Raw genomic sequence first — 21,659 nt, forward strand, 5'->3', positions numbered from 1 at the left:
GACAATTCAAGGCAGTGGGGATTTACAGGGTCAGCTGTCTAAGGTATTACAAGGACCAAATGAAGCATATGCTGATTTTGTAGCGAAGCTGATGCAAACAGCTGGTCGAATATTTGGGAGGTAGAGACAGCCATGCCATTGATAAAACAGTTGGCTTATGAGCAGGCTAATAAATGGTGTAAAGAAGCCATCAGACCTTGGAAAAGCAAAGACTTGAGTACATATATTAAAGTTTGCAGGGATATCAATGACAGTATTATTCAAGGGCAGGTTATGGCTGCAGCTATCACTCAAGGTTTACAAGGATTACAGGGAACTCAACAATATAAACATAGGGGTACTCCTGGAGTTTGCTATTACTGCAAGAAGCCAGGACACCTGTAGGAGCTATAGTTACCAAAGAAGAGAGTTGGACCTTCCTATTTCAAAGCTCCTCTCCTCAAGAAACCAAGCTGCTCACCGTGATAAAAGCATTTCAAATGTTTCATCAAGAACCCTTCAACCTTTTATCAGATAGTAGATATGTGGTGCAAGCGGTCTCTATCATTGAAAGTGTGGGTTCTATTAATGCCAGGTCTGCTATCTCTGAGGCATTACAAGAAATCCAAACATTAGTTTGGGACAGGCAGGCTCCATTTTATATTGGCCACATACGAGCTCATATAACCTTACCAGGCCCCCTGACAAAAGGTAATCGGTTAGCAGACTCCTTAACCAGAGGAGAATTTGTCTTTGCCATTGAGGACCCGGTGCAACAGGTGAGACATTATCACAAGCTGTTCCATGTGAATGCTTTAACTCTTCGCCTCAAATTTAACATAACAAAAGCACAGGCACGGGACATAGTAGTCTCCTGCAGAAATTGCGTGATCTTACTACCTGCACCGTCCTTGTGGGTTAATCCTAAGGGTTTGTTACCTAATCATATATGGCAAATGGATGTCACACATGTTTCAGAATTTGGAAAGTCACAGATAATGGTCCAGGCTACACCTCACAACCCTTTGAAGCCTTCCTACAACAACTTGACATTCACTTGATGCATGGAATACCCCATAACCCACAAGGACAGGGTGTTGTGGAGCGCGCGCATCTTACAATAAAAAATGCGCTTTATAAAAAAAAGGGGGGAATAGGGGACACCTTCAGGTCCCCTAAAGATAAGATCAACACCATTCTTTTTATTTTGAATTTTTTAACGTTGGACAAGACGGGTAAATCAGCTGCAGACAGACATGCCAGTGATGCTGCTGCTTCCCCTAAGCCTTTAGTACTTCTGATGGACATCCTCACAGGAAAGTGGAATGGACCAGATCCAGTGTTAGTATGGAGTAGGGGGTCTCTATGTGTTTTTCCACAGGAAAAGGAGGCTCCAATTTGGATCCCAGAGCAGCTGGTGCGTGCAGCCTTGCTTCCGAACACCAGTCATGATGCTGAAGATGCTGATGATAACTCTGGGGATGCTAAACCTCCTGTGGCAGACTCAAGCCAGAGAGCTGTGAGAAGTGGTTAAAGCATGGCTATATCCTTTACCAGTGACTAACTCTTCTCTCATATTCCCTCCTCTCCCTTTGATGCATGGCAGGTCTGTAACTTGCTAGGAGCATGTACTGATATCTCAGCAGTGTCCATGTTAAATGGTGGCAAATTCCTCAACTGTTCTTATAAACAAAATGACTCTAGTAAGAATTGCTATCTTTCTCAGTGCTGGAATGTCACGGCCTTCAAGCTGGCTGTGATTATGCGTATCCCTACCCATGTTCCTATCCCAGTTTCCATTCCAGAGGACAAGTTACTGGTGGTGCTATCCAGAAAGAAGAGAGATTTTGGTATCACAGCCGCCATTGTGACAGCATTGGCTATATCTACAGCAGCTGCCACGGCAGCAGCAGTCTCACTTGCTGCAACTATACCCACTGCGGAAGCTGTGAACACCCTTGCAGAAGGAACGGTGGCTGTCCTTCAAACATAGACTCAGATCAATGCACATCTGCAAGCAGGAATCCTGATAGTCAACCAGAGAGTGGATTTGGTTCAAGAACAAGTGGACATATGGGGGGCCCTATTGGGACTGGAATATATAGGGCCCTTCCTGGCAATTTGTGTAACTCCCATAGCCTATACTAATATGAGTGACTTACAGAATGTCTCCTGACAGCTCTCCCAATACTTACGGGAGAATTAGTCCGCAGAATTCCAAAACTATACTCAGCACCTGCTACTAGGCATAACAAGGATAAATAACACCAGAGTTGAGCTTGCAACCCTCCCAGAGATAATCAAAACATTGCAAGATGTGTTAACCTTTACGAAACAATGGGATAGCATAATTGGTCTGATGATAATCCTCGTAGTGGGCTTGATTCTGCTAGTAAGGAAACTGCAAATTTGGAGGCGACAGCAACATAGGCAACAGCAAGCCATGGTGCAGGCCTTGTTAGCCATCGAGGCTGGAACATCCCAAGTGTGGCTAAGTATGCTGGATCGGTAGTCAACTATGGGTAAGATTGGTGGGGGAAATATACCAACCTAAGACAGGATGCAGATCATTGATATCTGCCGTCTGATGACGGGTAAGGATATTCCCCGCCACTGACAACCTAAGACAGGCACGATCCCTGCCATAAAAGAAAAAAGGGGGAGATGTCGGAGGCAGACCCCTGGCCAGGGCGGCCTCCATCATTAAAAGATGGCACCTGGCTAGTTGCCAGGTTAGGATTGCCTTGTGAGACTAAGCGGAACGCCCAAAGAGGAAGTAAACAGCATTGGTTGCTAGCGAAGTTGTTTGTTTAGGTGCACAGCCTGATTCGCTCCCTCCTGTACCCTGCTCGCTGATTGGTCATGTAAGCATATATAAGTGTGTAGACTTGCGGAAATAGGGAGAGAGAAGATGCATCCGAACTGGGGCTTCTTGTCGTCCTTGCGGGTCGAGGGCGATAAGAGAGTGCCTAAGGACTGCTCCCTCCTTGCTCCATATGAGAGATTTTAAAAAGGAGAGTAAGTGTACAAATACTAAGACTGGGTCTGACCTCTCAGTGGGACTCCCAACTCTCTTAACATCGTTGTTTTCATACAGGAGTGAAAGTGTGAAATGTAAAGAATGTGGCCAAGCCTGTAACTGGAATTCAGTGCTTACTCAGTATCTCAAAATGCATAGTAGATTCAAACCCTTGGAACATCGTGAATGTGGAAAGATTTTCATTTTAGTATACATTGGAGCACACACCAAGGGGTGCATTAAGGAAAGTCAATAGAAAATTAGCAATGTTTAGAAAACTATTGAATTGAACATCAGATGCCAATGAATGTTAAAGAAATCAAGCCAATGGAATACATTATTCACTCTATTCAAACATTACTCTCTATGAAAATAGTGATTATAAGGAAAAATCAAATTTAAACACTTAGAAAATGTATGTGGTATTCTGTTTCAACAGATTTAGTGGATTGACTTTTCATATATATAAGGATTTCAGAATTTTTAAATTTTTTACATTAACCCTATTTGAGATTTGTGACTAACAGTATTAATGTATTTCCTCTGAAATCATTCCAGAAAATTCCTCCTTTCCTTGTGGTTGTGTAAGACCACGTGGTTGATCATTGCTACATCAAAGATATTAGATGTCCTCCTCCATTAAGTGGGACTCATGCATACCTAATTTTCCATGGAAGATGACTGTATGATATAAAACATGAAATACATCTCAGTGGAGATGGTTCTTACGGTTATAACATTGATGTAAGATCCACGGAATAGGTGTTCGGAGCACACACTTCTGCTTGTATTGAAATTAAGAACTTCCTCAATATTAGAAATACGAGGCTTTCCTGATAGTTCTTTAAGGAAAAAGAGGTGGCCATTCAGTAAACTATGAATGCATCTTCCTAATTGCAATCATTAGAGAGTATGACTTGATGTGGTTAAATGAGGAAACCCTGACAGATGACTGCAGGAGGGTAGCTAACTCTTCTTTACAATGCCATACCATTGAACATACACATTTCTGAGGAATGTACCTCAGCCCTGAAATTTTTGGAAATAGGTACTCCATATCCTTCTGAAAACACTCGAATGCTTTTGCACATGTGTGTTCTGTATTTTGAATGGAGACAATAGAGTGGATTTGAAATGCATAACTTAGTGTTTGTGTGAACTTGATATATTTTCATTAATAAAACCTAGTGTGTTTTAACATCTGGGTATGGGTGTGTCATGAATGATGCGTTATTGTACGTCTAGTGTTCATTTATCTCATTAAAGATTATAGGGAGCTAATCGAATCAATCACCTATATGATACTGGAGTAAAACAATATACCTAGGAATCCGTTTTCTCTGAAGGTTTAAGGGATATGTAATTATTTTTCCCTTAGTCTATGCTGTGACTTTCTCCTCTTTGTGAATACAATGATATTAACCATGGGCGTATTACCGAGGTATGTAACATAGAGGTATTGTTGGTATTTTAGCTCACACACTCCATGATACTGCTACTTGGCATCGATTTTGTAGTCAAAAATTGTGTAGCCAACATTTTTGAAGGTCCTTGCACTGACAGGAGCCATTCTCAAGAGGACATTCCCCAGTCACCACACTGCAGAGTGTCAAGTTAGTGGAACATCTTATATGACATCTGCATTCCATTCTTATGAGCCACCATCTCTCTTTCTCCCAATGCTCTCCCTCCCATGTCCCTTAAAGAAGACTCCCCCTCCTCCAGAGCTTCCCTAAATCTGTTTTAGTGGAAATGCATATTTTGGACTTAGACTTGGGACTCTCTAGCATGGCACCATGGATGCAAATGAAAGCCTGTGCCCCATGTCCTACACTGAGTGGTATCTTGATGTGTCTATGAGGTATACATGTGCATATGACCATGCTATGTGTGTCATAGATTTCCCATAAGAAAGAGAAATCTATCCCAATAGGAGTGATGTGGTAGCCCAGGGAAGAGATAGAAAATATTCAAGATGAAGAATTAGCATGTAGAGGAGAAGAAGTGTCCGTAGTTTCCCAAGGGACTCCCTAGATGTAGAAAAATAACTTCTACTTGTTTATGACCTACCTATATCCAGATCTCCAGTTGTATTCACCCTCATTTTTCTTTCCAGCTACATAGGCACCACAACCATTCTTTTTTGCCTGTGCTATGGAGAGAGTGTCTTCAGAAAATGCTTCATTGAGATTAGACAGATGGAAAGCTGGTGGGTATTAAGACATTTAGCACGGGGATGTGGGATGTGAATCTAAGTAAAATTTGAGGAAGGCACCATCCTTCAAGAGAAAGGCAAGACCTATTAAAAGGAAATATGAAGAACTCTTTCCTATGTGGGGAGGGACCCAGAGGTGGCTCCCTTTAGTCACTGCAAAGGCACAAGGAGCTCTTGCTGGTGTCATCTGATGAATACATGTAATGGGGGGAATGAATTGGCTAATGTGGGTTTCTCAGGAGTAGGGAAGTCCTGCTTTATCCTAATGATTTGATTGATCTACTGTGTCTTCCTGAGGACTAATGCTGCTGGATGGCAGTGATAACACTACTTTCCCTGCCTAGATCCGTGACAAGGGATGGAGGAGGGTATTGGATGATGCAATCATGTGGGCAGCTTTAAGATGTCACAGGGTAGAATAGATGTTTAAGATGAAGAAGGCTTCTGGACAGTGGAATAGGCAGGATCTGCAAGGCACATGTTGTGGTTGCTCCCAGGTCCTTGTTTCCCAGGGAGATCACCCCAGTCAAGGTCAGATCCAGTGTGGCTGGGTGATCTTCAAAGAATTTGCTTCACTGCTGTGCAGGACTTTTCTCCCTTTTCTCAGCACCATAATGAGTGTAGTTCTGTATTTTGGGTCTTTGCATGGAATGGATTTGTTGGTGAAGCAGTTCAACAGTGAGAGGCAGTGAGTATATGTGCTTGAAACAGTCCAGCCCAAGTGTTCATTGATTCCTCAATGAATAAAGAAGAAATATAGAAATCTAAAGGCATATTTATAACCCTAAAAGGGATGAAATCTTGCCATTTGCCACAACATGGATAGAGCTAGGGTGTATTCTTCCAAGTGAAATAATTCGGAGAAAGACAAGTATTGTATCATTTTAGTCATGTTTGGAATTCAGAAAACAAAACAAGTGAGCAATGGGAAAGAAAAGAGAAAGGGAGAGGCAATGCATGAAATAAACTTTTTTAAAATGATTTTACTGTATTTACAGAGAGACAGTGAGAGAGGCAACGAAAGGAGTGGGAGTGAAGAGGGAGAAGTAGGCTCTCTGCTGACCATGGAGCAGGATTTGAGGCTTGATCCTGGAACCCTACAATCAGGACATGAGCTGAAGACAGATGCTCAATGACTGAGCCACCCAGGCACACCAAGAAACAAATTCTTAACTTTAGAAAACAACCTGATGGTTGCCAGAGTGGACGTGGGTTAGTGGATGCATTAAGTAAATGATGGGGATTAAGGACTGCCCCTGTGATAGGCATAGAATGTTATATGGAATTGTATAATCACTGTTGTACACCTAAATCAAATATTACTTCATATGTTAACTAAGCGGAATATAAGGAAGAATCTTAAAAGTATCTTATGGTTTGAACATTTAAGAAATTTTTTTATTTTATATTGCCTGACTTATAGCTGTTGCCCAAAATATACCTTTGCACACAAATAGAAATACTTATTTTTCTCCCTTCCTCATACTTCCCAAATTCAGAAAGTTTTGGTGACTATTCTTAATTTTTATGCCATTATATATTTTAGCTCTGAATGAATATGCTAATCAGAGTGATCTTACTATATTTCACGTCACGGTTTTCTCTGTAGTTAGTCTGCCTAAATTCGAAGTGCTCGGTATGTTAAGTGGCTGATTCTTCTACACTTCCCCTGATGGAACACCTAAATTATTGGTGTCCTGAATGGGAATCCCTTTGGGATGGCTGCTGGATGCTGAAGCTGAATCTGCTGCTGTCTACTGAGAGGAACTAAAGTTGTTTTTGTGTTTGGATTCATTCAGAGTCTTACTGCAAGAATGCATCATTTCAATGGGTTACATTGTGAAGGATTTTAAATTTTAGGGGTGCCTGGGTGGCTCAGTGGGTTAGGCCTCTGCCTTCAGCTCAGGTCATGATCTCAGGATCCTGAGATTGAGCCCCGCATCAGGCTCTCTGCTCAGCGGGGAGCCCGCTTCCCCCTCCCCAACCGTGCCTGCCTCTCTGCCTACTTGTGATCTCTCTCTCTGTCAAATAAATAAATAAAATCTTAATTTTTTTTTATTTTAAAAGGCAGTTTCTTCTGTGCCATAGACTTGCAATTTGTGCTTCTCCTGACTCTAAAGTGCATTGTGTCACGGATAGCATGACAAATTGACCAGGACCGTGAGGGTAAGAGGATGGTGAAAAGAAATTAAGAGACAAAGAGATGGGGACAGGAGGAGCACCAAGGAGGATGTCCAATAGTGCCAATTTTATTCAAGGCTGTGAGGCATTCTATAACTAACAGAAACAATCATAAGAAAAGTATCTAATTATAGCTGATTACTAAAGAGTTTGCAACAAGCACAGAAAATCCTTCAAGCTTTCCCGTTATCTATTTCCTAAACATCAATAGCAGATCTTCTAGCGCCAGATGTACTGACTTCAAGGCCACTCAAGACACAGTTTGTGTAAGCACAGCACAATCTTACAGTGGTGTAGTCTATACCTGTGCAAGGACAGCAAGGACCAGCCAAGAATTTCTGACCCCGGCCAAATCATCTCCATCTGACTAACAAACGTGTGGGAAGTCACGTAAGTGAGCGCCCAACACATAGCACAGACCCTTTCCCAGAGCTACTCAACTTGATCAACCTAAGCCTTTTGTTTGGCTATTCAGCCTTTAAAGGAGGCATAAGTCAGGGCCTGGTTTGGTTCTCATCTCAAGCCTTACCGTGGCCTCCCACATCTCCCCCTTTTTTGTTTTAAGATCAATAAAATGCATCTTAGCTTGTATATTAAGGTGTTCCTGTTTTGCACGGACTGATAAAATGTACCACAGTATTAACAGTGTTATTAGGAGCCCAAAGATTGCAATGAAAATCCAAAATGAATGATGTAGTAGATGCCAGGATTAAATCCCTGCAGCCCTTCAAGGAACTGGGAAATAACATTAGCAGGGTTATCCACATCAAATTGAGAATGGCTGATGACTGTTATCTGTCTCTGCAGATCCAAGAGATCCAAACTTACATTACTATGGTACCAAACTCCCTGTGATCGTAACATTAGTGTGGACTCTGGGAGTGGGGTTGTCCCAAGTCACAGGCTGCACAGTTGGCGGATCAGGCAAATAAGCCCAATATTGAGTAGCTTGAGCCACAGGCAAGTTAACTAAAGCTAATAAAGCATACAGGACAGCCAACATAGCCTCATTTGGCTGAGCCTGCTTAGTCAGGTCTATAGCCTGATTAATGAGATCCTTCACCTGTCCCGCTCAAAGAGGGGGCAGACGTCTCCTTTGTCTCCTCTGATTTCATCGGTTCAAGGCCAGCGTAGCAATTCTCCATCCTAGAGGCAAGGAGTCGGCACCATCTTTCCGGGAGCCACCGCTGGGTATCCTCATCCTGTGGGAAGATACAAACAAACCCTCGCCCTTTACCAAGAACTGGATCCGGGCCATGCCATATGCCTGAAATCAGGTCTTTCCATTGGGCATAAGGAAGCGGGGAAAAATCAGGATACCAGAAACGCTCAGCAGCCGTGCAGCCAATGTCATCAACCTTTAAAAAATTTAAAACATAAAATGTTAAATTTAGATGCATATGAGGAGAATATTTCACTTTTCCCTTTAGTATCTCCCCCTCTTTTAATTTTTTAAGATAAGATTTTAAAGTGCTATTAGCACATTCAATAATGGCTTGTCCCTGAGAATTATAAGGAATGCCCATGGTGTGTTTGATTTGAAAAGTGAGACAACATTGAGCAAATGCTTGTGATGCATATGCAGCTCCATTGTTGGTTTTGATGGCCTTAGGTGTGCCCGTCTGTGAGAAAGCTGAAAAGAGATGATTTTGAACATCGGTGAATGCTTCCCCAGAATGGGTGGTGGCATGAAGAAACCCAGAGAATGTATCAATAGAAACATGAATATATTTGAGTCGCCCAAATGGGGGAAAAAGAGTTACATCCATTTGCCATAAATGATTGGGCATTAAGCCTCTGGGATTAACTGCGTATGTAATTTGAGGATGATGAATAGGGCAGGCAGGACATCATTTAACAATCTGTCTTGCCTCTTCTCGAGTTATATGGAACTGTAATCGTAGTGCAGCAGCGTTTTGATGAAAAGAGGCATAAATTTTTTCAGCTTTTTGTAAATTAGTAATGGACAACAAATAAACATGTGTGATTGAGTCTGCAATAGCATTGCCCTTAGCTAGAGGGCCTGGTAAGTTAGTGTGGGCTTGTATGTGGGATATAATAGTAGGATTTCTTCTAGTTCTTAAAAGCTGTTGAGTACCTGTAAATAAATGATACAATTCTTCATCATTAGTAAGAATATAAGCATGAGATAGAAAAGGAACAGCACGAGCTACATAATGACTATCTGTATAAAGGTTGCATGGTTCAGGAAACATTTGTAAAGCTATTTGTACAGCTTTTAGCTCAGCTTGCTGAATGGATTTGGTGGGGTAATAGTTTTAATAGGTTGTATCAGAAAAAGGGGAATCTTTATAAATGCCTATATGACCAGTTTTATCTGCATCAACAAAAATGCTTATAGCATTTGCTAACAGCTCAGTAACAATGGCTTCAGTATTAAATACAGGTGTAGTAGATCGGAATTGAAGCTGTTTATCTGCTGGCAGATGGTATTTAATTTGTCCAGGAAAACAGGATAAGGCTATCTGCCAACTAAGGTTATTACTAAACAATGTTTGTACCTTGTCAGCACTTAACATTGACAATAAAAGGAAATCAGGCTCTTTGCCAGTAATATGAATGATGCGTTGGTGGCCTCTGGATATTAATAACGATAAAAGTTCAACATATTCATTAATAACATGTAATTGAGGCAAAGCAATGTGTATCCATTCCAGAGGTCCTTGAGGTTGCCAAATAACTGCTGCAGGTAGTGATGAAGGCATAAGCATTATTAAATAAATTGGTAAGGTTGGGTCATACTGATTAACATGAGCTTGGGACAATTTATCGTTTACAAGTTGTAAAGCCCTTTTTGCTTCTTCAGAAAGTACTTGTGCAGACGATGGTGCACTATTTCCCTTCAGGGTGTCAAAAAGGGATTTTAGGGGCGCCTGGGTGGCTCAGTGGGCTAAAGCCTCTGCCTTCGGCTCAGGTCATGATCCCAGGGTGCTGGGATCAAGCCCTGCATTGGATTCTCTGCTCAGCGGGGAGCCTGCTTCCTCCTCTCTCTCTCTGCCTGCCTCTTAGCCTACTTGTGATCTCTGCCTGTCAAATAAATAAATAAATCTTTAAAAAAAAGGGGGGGGTTAATTCATTTGCCGTGATGTGCAGAAAGGGTCTTATCCAATTAATATTTCCATAAGTTTTTGATAATCATTTAAGGTTTTTTTTTTTTAAGATTTTATTTATTTATTTGAGAGAGAGACAGTGAGAGAGAGCATGAACGAGGAGAAGGTCAGAGGGAGAAGCAGACTCCCCATGGAGCTGGGAGAAGCAGACTCCCCATGGAGCTGGGAGCCCGATGCGGGACTCAACCCCGGGACTCCAGGATCATGACCTGAGCCCAAGGCAGTCGTCCAACCAACTGAGCCACCCAGGCGTCCCTCATTTAAGGTTTGTTTTTTTTTTTAATATTTTATTTATTTATTTGATAGAGAGAGATCACAAGTAGGCAGAGAGGCAGGCAGAGAGAGAGGGAAGAAGCAGGCTCCCCGCCAAGCAGAGAGCCCGATGCGGGGCTCGATCCCAGGACCCTGAGATCATGACCCAAGCGGAAGGCAGAGGCTTTAACCCACTGAGCCACCCAGGCGCCCCTCATTTAAGGTTTTTAATGGCTGTGTTAGAAGAGATTTTTTTTGAGGTCGAATTTTTTTATTGTCTATGATAAAACCTAGGTATTCAAATGGCGCCATCTTCTGTACTTTCTCTGGAACTACTACCAGATTATATTGTTGTAGTTGCACAATGAGAAATGAAAAGGCCTTTTGTAGGAGTTCCTCAGATTCTGCCGCCAAAAGGATATGGTCCATATAGTGAATACAGTACGCTGCAGGCTCAAAGCGTGCATGAAAATGAGTTCTGGCTCGTGCTACAAATTCTTGGCATAAGGTAGGAATATTAGCCATACCTTGAGGCAATACTCTCCATTGAAACCTTTTAGCAGGCTCCCTATGATTTATACTAGGAATAGAAAAAGCAAATCTTTCACAATCCTGTGGAGCTAATGGTATAGTGAAAAAGCAATCTTTTAAATCCAATATTATCATTTTATATTGTAAAGGAATGGCCGAGAGAGACAGAAGGCCAGGTTGAAGGGCTCCCATCGGTTTCATAGTAGCATTAACAGCTCTTAAACCTTGTAATAATCTCCATTTTCCTGATTTCTTTTTTATGACAAAAATAGGAGTATTCCATGGACTATGTGACTCTGTTAAATGACCCAAAAGCAACTGTTCATTTGTTAAAATTGCTGCTGCCTCTAACTTTTCCTTAGGCAAGGGCCACTGATTCACCCATACAGAGTCATTATGTTTCTATACAATAGGCAGTGCATGGGGGTTCTTCAGTGGCCCTTGGGAAAACTCACCAGTCTTGCCCTAGAGGTTTGAACATCAATCGAGACAGGAAGGGGATTTCCTTGCAAATTTTTCCCCAATCCCTTACCTGGGTTATATCCCATTTTTTGCATCAAAGCCATCACCACAGTGGATTGTTGGGGTATAGAAATAGGGGCCGTATTAAGGACAACACCCATATCAGTCAAAACATCTCTTCCCCATAAACTGAGATCTATGTCTAAAACAAAGGGCTGAAAAGTTCCTTCATGGCCTTCTGATGTGGACCAATTAAAAAACAGGAAATCGGGCCTGTCCCACTCCCTTAATTGGGATGTCTGAGTCAGTCAAGGGCCAATTATGAGGCCAATATTGTTTAGCAATAACTGAGATATCTGCTCCAGTATCAATAAGCCCTATAAAAGTACGACCCTGTATCATTACAGTCATATAGGGCTTATCAGAGGAAATCAATTGAGTCCAGCAAATGTCCGTTGAACCAAAGCCTTTAGTACCTCTTCTACCTTTAACAGCAGGATTATTTATCTCAGTTCGAGGCATAATAATCAACTATGCAATAGGCATATGGGGCTGTAACTGTAAAATTCCTTCCTTTAAGGTGACTATAATCTTGATTTCTCCCGTATAATCTTCATCTATGACTCTGGGATGAATAATCAAACCTTTCATGGTCCAGCTAGATCTTCCTAATAATAGACCCCAAGTTCCTTTAGGCAAGGGTCCCCATACCCCTGTAGTAATTGCCTTAGGGGGCTCACCTGCCTCCATATAAACAGGAGTATCAGGGTCCAAATCTAGTCCTGCGCTGGAGGGGGTACCCGGTGTAACTTGTCGATGCCAGGGAGGTCAGAGGTGTTTGCTCTGATGCGAGTGACTGTGGAATCATGGCTGCTATTGTTTGTTGGAGCTGCAGCAAGCCCCGCTTCAGGTTTCCTGGAATTATATTGCCAAATTTATCTCGTCGAGAACGGCATTCATTAGCCCAGTGAAAGCCTCTCTGACACTTAGGACATATGGAAGAAGGAAGGGATTTCTTTCCCATAGTTGTGGTGGCCCCTGTTAATTGTGGACATGGAACCTTAAAATGTCCTGGCTGGCCACATTGAAAGCATAATCGCTTTTGTTTAATTTTTCCCCTCATCATCTGCTTTTGCATCTCTTGTGGAGTGACTCCCTTTAAGGCAGCCGCTAAAGTGACTCCTTGAATATAGGAAGAGCCAATTTCAGCACATAAACGAATGTAATCTTCTAAGGTTCCTGTCTTTTTCCAAGGATGGATGGCTGCTTGACAGGTGGCATTAGCATTTTCAAAAGCTAACTGTTGGACTGTTATAGTACCTGCCTCACCGTCAATAACTATGCTTCCTACTGCTTTAAGTAACCTTGCCACAAAATCTTGATAAGGTTCATCAGGTCCCTGTCTGATTTTTGATAGTTCCTCAGAGCGTACTCCTGATGAAGGCAGCTGTTTCCAGGCTTTTAAAGCACACTGAGAAATCTGTTGATAGGCTATTTCAGGGTAATCAATCTGCATTTGTATTTCTGCATATTCCCCGTTTCCTGATAACATTTCATAAGAAATAGGAATGTTGGTGTGGCGATTATATAAAGTCATCTCATCTGCGCTTTCGAAAAATTCAGTCTTCCAAAGGAGATAATTTCCTCCAGAAAGACAGGCCTGAGCTATAACCTGCCAATCTCCTGGGCAGAGAGCCTCTATCCTACACTATCCAATAAGGACAGTGTATATGGAGCCGTAGGCCCATATTGTGAGGTGGCCATCTTAATCTCTTTTAATACCTTAAAATTGACACTATTATATGCCCTCTGACCATCAGCAAGTTGTGTCACCTGATAAACTGAAAAGGCAGAGGTATCTTCACCAGCTTGCTGGGCTTGTTGTAAAGATTGTTGGGGTGGAGTTATTTATCAAAAGCCTGGATCCTTCAGGAAGTTGTTTAAAATATATATATGGATATTTATTAAAAGGAAACATGCTCTTAGGCATAGGTTCACCATCTTTATAAGGTACCCCCGATTGCGGATGTTGCATAAGAGGGAAGCCACTTAGGGAAGCTCCTTCTCTCTTTTGAAGTTCAAATGAATCATAGGTTGAGTTTGCATATGATTAGCCACTAAGGTTTGTATACCTGTAGGAATTGCTTGTACTAAATTTTTCTCCTTAGGTCCCCTATCATATAAGCTACCCTGGGACATTGAGCACAGAGGACCAGGAGGTGTCAAATTAAAGAAAACATTTGGTTCATCTTCATCTCCATCAGTCTGAGGTGGAGATAGAGCATCCTAACTGAAGATGCTTCCTGTCTATTAATTTGTTGTGAGACAGGGCAAGATCCTGTTACACTCTCTATAAGTTCCCGAGAGGATAAGAGAATAGGATCTTCAGAAAGCTTGTAGGGGTCTTCTTGACGCTTTGCCACCACATCATAAGTACGCTCTTGGGAGGCAATGGACACTAATTCAAAAGAATGTTGAGGATCTAGTGCCTCTCAAATTTCTTCCCATATACTCATAGTTCCTTCAGGGCAGGTAGAGGGGCCTTGGAGTTTAAGCTGATTTTTAATTTCTTGCCCTAACTTTTGCCATGCATCTAAACTTACAGTTCCTTCCTTTGGGAACCATGGACATAACACTGACACAGTGTCAAAGAACTGCAGCAAGGTTCGTTTAGTAACCTTTGACCCCTGCTTTTTCATTAGGGCCTGCAATGCTGTCAAAAAGAAAGTTTGTTCCACTGATTGACCTTGCCCCATGTTATTCTACTCCTGTTGTGGCCCTGAAAAACTGGGCTCCTCTTAACTGAATTTGGTAACTACTTACCTATAAGTGCGCACCTCCTGAATGTGCTCAAGTCCCTGTTTGGGAGCCACCAGGACCGTGACGGTAAGAGGATGGTGAAAAGAAATTAAGAGACAGATGGGGGCAGGAGGAGCACCAAGGAGGATGTCCAATAGTGCCAATTTTATTCAAGGCTGTGAGGCATTCTATAACTAACAGAAACAATCATAAGAAAAGTATCTATTTTTAGCTGATTACTAAAGAGTTTGCAACAAGCACAGAAAATCCTTCAAGCTTTCCCATTATCTATTTCCTAAACATCAATAGCAGATCTTCTAGCACCAGATGTACTGACTTCAAGGCCACTCAAGACACAGTTTGTGTAAATACAGCACAGTCTTACAGTGGTGTAGTCCATAGCTTGTGCAAGGACAGTAAGGACCAGCCAAGAATTTCTGACCCCGGCCAAATCGTCTTCATCTGACTAGCAAATGTGTGGGAAGTCACGTAAGTGAGCGCCCAACACATAGCAGAGACCCTTTCCCAGAGCTACTCAACTTGATCAACCTAAGCCTTTTGTTTGTCTATTCAGCCTTTAAAGGAAGCACAAGTCAGGGCCTGGTTTGGTTCTTATCTCAAGCCTTACTGTGACCTCCCACAGCATTGTGGCCATGCAATATTACAAAAGAAAATTACCTTCCTTTTAGTAGATTCATAACTGAATTCCTAGTGATTTTTTTTTTAATGGGAAATCTATTGGGCTGCAATTTGTTAGATAGATCAGAAACACCTATTCCCATTGCTAGTCAGAAAACAACTGCTGCTACCCAAGCACAGAAGGAGAACTGCAAAGCCTCTCATATTGTGTGACCTATTATAACCAGAAGATGCCTAGTCCTCACCAAATTGAGTTTATGGTGAAACTCAAACCAAGTAACAATACATTTCCCCGGTGTCGTCACTTGCCATGTTATTTACCAAGAGAGGTCTGCCCAATCAGGTGCCTTGTTTCTCCCACTGCAAACTGAAAGCACTGTAATCAAGAGTTAGTTCACTTTTTCCTTCCTAGTGTTCTTTTTTTTTTAAGATTTTATTTATTTATTTATTTGACAGACAGAGATCACAAGTAGGCAGAGAGGCAGGCAGAGAGAGAAGAGAGGAAGCAGGCTCCTCACTGAGCAGAGAGCCCCCTTGGGGCTCAATTCTAGGACCCTGAGATCATGACCTGAGCCAAAGGCAGAGGCTTTAACCCACTGAGCCATCCAGGCATCCCCTAGTGTTCTTTTTTTTTTTTTTTTTAATTTTATTCATTTATTTGACAGACAGAGATCACAGGTAGGCAGAGAGGCAGGCAGAGAGAGAGGAAGGGAAGCAGGTTCCCTGCCCAGCAGAGAGCCCGATGTGGGGCTTGATCCCAGGACCCTGAGATCATGACCTGAGCTGAAGGCAGAGGCTTTAACCCACTGAGCCACCCAGGTGCCCTGTCCCCTAGTGTTCTTAATGCTAACTTTTTGACATACACAGTCCTTGTACAGTAACTTTTTAATTTTTTCTTTTTGGTTTATGACAACTTAATTCTAGGATTTATTTTGTACTCTTAACATAGAACAGTTGCTTTTTAAGGATTCTTATGAGATGGGGTGCCTGGGTAGCTCAGTCATTAAGTGTCTGCCTTCAGCTCAGGTCATTATCCCAGGGTCCTGGGATCAAGCTCTGCATTGGGCTCCCTGCTCTGCGGGAAGACTGCTTCTCCTTCTCCCACTCCCCCTGCTTGTGTCACATCTCTTGCTTTGTCTCTCTCTGTCAAATAAATAAATAAAATCTTTAGAAAAAAATTCTTTTGAGAGAGAGAGTACACTTGTTACTGGTGGTGTTGGGGGAGGGGAGTGGAAAAGGGAGAGAATTTTAAGTACCTTCCACCCTGGGGACAGAGCCAATCCCGGGGTTCCATCTAACAACCCTGAGATCTTGACCTCAGCCCCATCAAGAGTCAGCTGCCTATCCAACTTAGCCACTCAGGCTCTCCATCTTTTTAAATAATTTATTTTGATTCCAATTAGTTAACATAACATGTTTTCAGTTTCAGATGTCGAATATAGTGATTCCACAGTTCTGTACCTCCCCCAGTACTCACCAGGTGTATGTTCCCCTTAAGTTTTGAAATGAAGTCTCGCTGAAGCATGAATGCAGCCATGTGATTTTTTTCTTTTTTTTAGATTTTATTTATTATTTGACAGAAATGAGAAGTAGGCAGAGAAGCAGGCAGAGAGAGGGGGAAGCAGGCTCCCCGCTGAGCAGAGAGCCCGATTTGGGGCTTGATCCCAGAACTCCCAGATCATGACCTGAGCCGAAAGCGGAGGCTTAACCCACTGAGCCACCCAGGCTCCCCCAGCCATGTGATTATTGTTCCACTTGATTCTTTTATGTGGTTTCCCATTTCAGTCACGAGGACCGCTATAGAAAGACCACTTCATCTTTTTTTTTTTTTTTTAAAGATTTTATTTATTTATTTGACAGAGAGAAATCACAAGTAGATGGAGAGGCAGGCAGAGAGAGAGAGAGAGGGAAGCAGGCTCCCTGACGAGCAGAGAGCCCGATGCGGGACTCGATCCCAGGACCCTGAGATCATGACCCGAGCCGAAGGCAGCGGCTTAACCCACTGAGCCACCCAGGCTCCCCCAGCCATGTGATTATTGTTCCACTTGATTCTTTTATGTGGTTTCCCATTTCAGTCACGAGGACCGCTATAGAAAGACCACTTCATCTTTTACAGTGAGACACCATTCAGTATTTCCTGGAATGGCTAAAAGAAAAATGATAACACCAATTTTCAGTGAAAATGTTGAGGAATTAGAATTTTCATATCCCTGATGGGAGTGTAAAAAGGACATTCACTTCAGAATGTGTGGCAGTTACTTATGAAAAGAAACATTTACCAACTGAAGGGGAACAATTTGTCACCCTAAAATGTGTGTGGCATAAGCATTATTTTAGGCTGGTTATTTTAAGTAAAAGGCAGATTAAGGAAAGGCTCTGAAATCCTTTGTTTACTTTTGGAAGACTTTTGCATTTGTAAGGAAAAGCTCTGCCTGTAAGGTGTCTCTGTGTAGCAGAAAGAGGGAGAATGTGTCTCGAGAAACTGATCAGTGAAGGCCTGGATCTTCATCTGTCACCACCACAGCCTTGGTTAATGTGTTTGGCCTGGTCACTTCCACAATTACTTCCCAATAGGATCATGTGTGGAGTTTCAAAAAGGATCTTCTCTGTTGGCCTCACTCTCAGATTCTGTTGGTCAGTTTAGGTGGAAACAATCCTGTTGCATTAATTAAGGGCTCCAGGTGATTCTCAATGAGACCAGGTGTAAGCACGAGGGCTTCAGGTTATTTTATGAGAGCGAGAGGAGGCTTTGGCGCACAGAGAGGCAACATGGTCTCTGCTACACGAGTCTGGGAGGGTCAGGTCCATGCAGCACATGGTGCCTATGCGCTCTCTGTCTCTGGGCATTTTGGGAGGGGAGGCCCCCCTGGAATTAGAGAAGGAAAATTCAGGGACTGGTGTTCAAGTAGGAACTCCAAGTTTCTGAACAGCTCCAACACAAAGCACTAGGATGTTGGGTCTATCTGCATTTCAGGGTCTTGTCTTCAGGCAAGCAGTTTACAGATGAAGAGTTTGTATCGGTGGCTTGAGAGGCATTTTTTCCTGATGGAGCTGTGACTTCTCTACAAATATCTTATGAGAAAAAAAATCTACAAGATGAAGTGAAAGAAGAAATGGCCAGTTCTCAGGTAAGCCTGGCATCCCAAGTCAGAAGTCTAGTCATGTTTTTCTCCTGAAGTTCCTTGCATTTAGAAATTGCAAATGTTGGGGCACCTGGGCGGCTCAGTGGGCTAAAGCCTCTGCTTTCGGCTCAGGTCATGATCCCAGAGTCCTGGGATCGAGCCCCACATTGGGCTCTCTGCTCCGCGGAGAGCCTGCTTCCTCTTCTCTCTCTCCCTGCCTGCCTCTCTGCCTACTTGTAATCTCTGTCTGTCAAATAAATAAATAAATAACCTTAAAAAAATTGCAAATGTTGATTGCTCTAGTTCTGAAGTTTCTGGTGCATGTGTTCTTGAATGTAGTATTCATTTTCTGAAGTGATACCGTAGGCTAGGTCTTTAGAACACTACTCCCCTATATCCCAGATAACCCCTACCTCCCCTACCTCCCTTCTCTGTCTTCTTTCCAACCTGGCTCCAGTAGGCCATCAGCAGTTGTCACTTTGAATTAAAGTCCTGCAAGTATTGAAAATATTCCCTTGGTGGCATATCCAGAGGGGAAGTTGTGTGGTGTCTATGATTCCCGTTGCTGATGAGGTCTGGCCCTGGTTTATCAGGGAGGGAAAACATTTCTCATTTAGGGTCTGTCTGGATGCTTTACCAGGTCTGTGTATCCCAGGAGTAAGAAAATGCACAAGTAAAATGATGGATATAGGGTCCAGAATAACTTCGAAGTTTCTCAGATTAAAGAAGTTGGGGGAGGGGATTGTTGAGTCTTCCCCTTCAGAATGTGAAAAAGATGGGAAGCCTGGGTGGATCAGTCAGTTAGGCCGCTGCCTTTAGCTCAGATCATGAGCTCAGTGTGCTGCAATCGAGTCCCCCATAGGGCTCCTTGCTCAGCAGGGAGTCTGCTTCTCTCTCTGCCTCTGCTTGCCACTCCGCCTGCTTGTGTGCTCTCACTCTCTCTCTCTCTCTAACCAATAAATAAATAAAATATTTTTTAAAAAAGAATGTGAAAAAGATGTTCTAGGTAGAATACACTAGAGGTTTGCCTGGGTGGCTCAGTCAGTCACGCACTGGACTATTGATTTCAGTTCAGGTCATGATCTCCAGATCCTAGAATGAGACCTGCTTCTGGTTCCCTGCTCAGTGGGGAGTCTCTTTGAGATTCTCTCCCTCTACTTCTGGCCCTCCCCTCCTCCTTCTAAAATATAAATCTTTAAATAAAAATAGACATTTAAATTAAACAAAATACAGTAGGTATTAGAGTACATGGAAACTGTGGTGTCTAAATGTGGTATCTCTGAGAATCAGATGGGGACCCCAAATGTGGGTCCATGAATGGGTGGAAGTCAAGTGGGCACTGAGAAGAATTCACCTGAGGAAGAACAAAGGTATGAGAAGCTTATTGAATACACTGCAAGAGAGCAGCAGGCAGGACAGCAGAGGAGAGGCTGTCTGTAAGGAGACAGTGGTGGGGGCTGTGTTTAAAGGGGGAAGGTGAGGGTTATGGGAGCTTATCCAATTTTCCCTTTTCCGGTCACTGTACCCCATCTTCAGTAGCCCGGTGGTTGGTCAGGGCCCATGGTTACTTTGAGGTGGGTCCCCTGATGGGCCTGTCTGTATTCAGCCATAGGGGTGCTGGGGGCCCTTTCTCCATTCCTTTGATCAAGTCTGCTTACCTAAAAGCAGCCTCAATAGAAACTATAGGTATTTAACTTCGTTTGTATCCACTGTATTTTCATAATTAGATTTCTAGTCTGCATTACTCTTCTCAGACCAGAAGAAAACACCAGTGATACAGCGTGTCCTTTGGTGTGTCTTGGGCACTGAGATCAATTTGTTGGCATACACCTAATGTTAACTGCTTTTATTGGCTTCCTGCTCTTTGCTAGATTCCTTCCCTATAGTGTTCATATTCCCCATCTTACATTTGTACAGACTGTAGGTGTATAGAGCGATATGCAGAAACCATCACATTTCAGATGGAAACTTCTTTCTCCTGAGTTTCTTTTGCTTGGAGTCTTTCTTTCTTTTCACTCTACCCTTATATTTTATCAAAACGGCAAATACCATAAATTAACCCAGCTGATGACTTGAATTACAAAAATAACATGCTTCAATGAAAATAAAAAACTTTCTACAAATCTCTGACAGTAATAAATTGCAATGTATAATGTATATAGGAGTCCTACAGAGCAACAAACTCATGTGAAACAAAAATATTTTAATACCTTTAAAATCCAAATTTTTCTTTAAAATCATTCAGGAAAAAGCATCTCAAGTCAGAATTAAGCCCTCAGTCAAGCATTAGGAAGGTATATTACAGCTATTTAATGTACAAAGAGCGCTCTTTCCCCAATCACTTCCATCTAATGTCTGTTTCCAGAATCATACAGACTTAAGCTTCTCTCCACCCCATGCTACCATTTCTTCAGACCCTGAAAACTGAATTTGTTGAACACCAGAAATATGTTGTATTGACCATAACATTTTGTTGTTGACCCTCTGTAAGTTCTTCACTTAGTCCATCTGTAGCTATGACGCTTCCACCAACTCCTTTCTCTCCTTTCATAGCCTCTCTGAATTTCTGAAAGGGTAATTTTAGAAGTTCAACAGAACCGTCACAGCCTGAGGTCAGCATGACAAAAAGAATATCTTCTCCCTTGATTGTCCTCTGTTTCTCTTGATGGCATCTTTCATTTGCTTCAGATGTTACAAAGCTGATGAGCTCACTTACTCATTCTTGAACACAGTCCTTGGCATTTTACAACCTTTCCCATTTGAGGTATGACATTTTCCATTATCCTTGCTACATTTGCAGTTGGAAGATAGATATCGCGTTCTCTGAAACTGTCTTTTGAACCATTTTCGTCTTCAGGATCATTCATGCTGTGCTCATTGTCATCATGAGTCTGAATCACATAGTGGCTTCCTCCCATGTGTGCAGCTGTGCCTATTAGAGAAGCATCTGTCGTAGCGCTATCGCCATTGGTTGTCATGAAATACTGTGAGAACCGTGTTGTCAGTGGTGTTCAGAAACAGCTTCCTAAAAAGGGTCTGGGGGCACCTGGGTGGCTCAGTGGGTTAAAGCCTCTGCTTTCAGCTCAGGTCATGACCACAGGGTCCTGGGGTAGAGCCCTACATTGGGCTCTCTGCTCAGCAAGGAGCCTGCTTCCCCCTCTCTCTCTGCCTGACTCTCTGCCTACTTGTAATCTCTGTATGTCAAATAAATAAATAAATAAATAAATAATCTTTTTTTTAATAAATAAATAAATAAATAAATAAATAAATAAATAAATAAAAAGGGCTCTGATCTTTACCCAATTTCAACCTTTGAGGCAAGTCCAGGG

The 21,659-nt window shown here is 42.4% G+C and overlaps 1 pseudogene; it reads right to left on the reverse strand.

Moving 5' to 3' along the window:
* Positions 1 to 20,697: 20,697 nt before the first annotated feature.
* LOC116580068 lies at positions 20,698 to 21,308 on the reverse strand (annotated as a pseudogene).
* Positions 21,309 to 21,659: the final 351 nt, after the last annotated feature.

The sequence above is a fragment of the Mustela erminea genome, chromosome 19, assembly GCF_009829155.1.
Source record: "Mustela erminea isolate mMusErm1 chromosome 19, mMusErm1.Pri, whole genome shotgun sequence".
Classification (NCBI taxonomy): domain Eukaryota; kingdom Metazoa; phylum Chordata; class Mammalia; order Carnivora; family Mustelidae; genus Mustela; species Mustela erminea.